Source organism: Rousettus aegyptiacus, unplaced genomic scaffold, assembly GCF_014176215.1.
Source record: "Rousettus aegyptiacus isolate mRouAeg1 unplaced genomic scaffold, mRouAeg1.p scaffold_m13_p_2, whole genome shotgun sequence".
In the NCBI taxonomy this organism is placed as follows: Eukaryota; Metazoa; Chordata; class Mammalia; order Chiroptera; family Pteropodidae; genus Rousettus; species Rousettus aegyptiacus.
Window position 1 is genome coordinate 72,722,000 of NW_023416295.1, and position 2,261 is coordinate 72,724,260.

Below are 2,261 nucleotides of genomic sequence, written 5' to 3' on the forward strand. Positions count from 1 at the left end.
TTGAATGTCAACTGTAATTAAAGAATAAAAAGAAATTTAAAAACCTTAAAAAAAGAGAAAAAGTTATACAGATTGAAACAGAAGTAAAACTATATTTATTTTCAGACAACATAATAGCAGTGTATGAAGAACCTTCTAAGAAAACTATAAAAACTACTACAACTAATAAGTGAGTTTAAAGGTGCAGGAAAAAATGTCAATAAATAAAGATCAATTGCATTTGTATATACTATAATATATAAAATTCTTGAAATTAAAATTAAATTAATAATTTCACTTACAATGGCATCCAAAAACATGTAATACTTAAGGATATTTTTTAAAATATGTGAAAACTTACTGAAACCACAAACCATGGTTTAAAAACTTTAAAGATCAAAATAAATGGAGAGGTACACCATTTTTATGAATTGGAAGAGTTCATATTGCTAAGATATCGATGAAGTCCCAATTAAAATTTTATCACATATTTTTGTACTTATTGACAAGTGAATTCCAAAATTTAATTGTAAATGCAAACAACTTGGAATAGTCAAAACAATTTTTTAAAAGAAAATACAAAGACGAAGAACTTGTACTTTATACAAATCTTACTTTAAAGCTACAGTAATCAAGACAGTGTTGTACTGATATAATAATAGACATAAAACAGAATCAAGAATCCATAAATAGACCTACACATTAATTTTTCACAAACTACTAAGGGAAAAAGGAATGTTTTTTCCATTAATGATGTTGGAAAACTGAAAAAAATCTCAATCCTTATTGCACCTTACATATAACATTAATTAAAATATATCATAGATCTACGTGTAATAGTTAAAATGATAAAATTTCTAGATGGAAATATTGTGATCTCGAAGCAGGCAAGGAGTTCTTAGGCACAAAAAAGCACAAAGCATATTAGAAAAATTATACATTGATTGAAATTAGAAACATTTTCTCTTCAAAAGACACCAGTAAAAAGAGAAGACAAACCATACACTGAGCTAATATTCATAGTACATACATGACAAAGAACTTGTATCTAAAATATACGAAGAAGTCTACAGCTAGGCTACCTTGAACAGCCCAATCCCATCTGATCATGGAAGCTAAGCGGGGTCAGGCCTGGTTAGTACTTGGATGGGAGACCACCTAGGAAGACCTGGTGCTGTAGGTGTAAAAAATAAAAAAATTAGGAATTGTAAGCCGAAAAGGTCATCGTAATCTGTGAGGTCAACCAAGGGTTGCCTAGCCTAAATTTTTTTTATTAAATAATAAAAAATAATATATATGAAAAAATCTTCCATCTCGATTAGCAGATGACTTTTTTGAAAACAAAAAGATTCCAAAGGACATATCACAAAGTAAGAAATTTGAGTAGCCAATAAGGATATGAAAAGATGCTCACTCTAATCATTCATCAGGAAAATGCAAAATTTAACTACAGTAAGCTCCCAGTTTATACCTATAATAGCTAAAATCAGAAAGATTGACCATGCTTAATATTGGCAAGGATGTGAAGCAACTGCAACTATTAAGCTCTCCTGGGGGGAATGTGAAATGGTCTAACCACTGTGAAAAACAGCTTCACAGTTTCTTTAACAGTTGCACATACACCTCCCATATGATCTAACCATTCCACTTCTAAGTATTTACCCAAGAGAAACGAAACTGTTTGTTCACACAGAGACTTGCAGACAAATGTTCATAGAAGCTTTATTCATATCTCCAAACTGGATACAACCCAAATGTCTATCAGAAGGTAAATGGATATACAAATTGTGGTATATCTGTATATAAGAATGTACTATTCAACATGAATAATTTTTTAAATTACTATGTAAAGTGAAAGAATATATACTGTTACATTTACTTGAAACCCTATAGAAGACAAATATAATCTGTAATGATAGAAGGCAGGCCGATGGTTGCTCAAAGGCTAAGATGTGAAGAGAATTGACTGGAAAGGGGCAAAGGAATCTTGTATGGTGATCAAAACCTTCTGCTTTTTTACTGTAGTGGTGGTGACATAGTATATAGCTTTATCAAACCTCATTAGACTACAGTTGACCCTTGAATAACACAGGTTTGAACTGTGAGGGTACACTTACATGTGGGATTTTTTTTCAATAAATACAGTAAATGTATTTTCTATTCCTTAGAATTTTCTTAACATTTTCTTTACTCTAGCTTACTTTATTGTACAAATATAGTATATAAACATATAACATATAAAATATGTGTTAATTGACTTTATGTTATCAGTCAGGCTTTCA

General features: G+C 30.2%; 1 pseudogene; it reads left to right on the forward strand.

The window, feature by feature from the left end:
• Window positions 1-1,044: 1,044 nt before the first annotated feature.
• On the forward strand, window positions 1,045-1,162 carry LOC118614835 (annotated as a pseudogene).
• The last annotated feature ends 1,099 nt before the right edge of the window (window positions 1,163-2,261 follow it).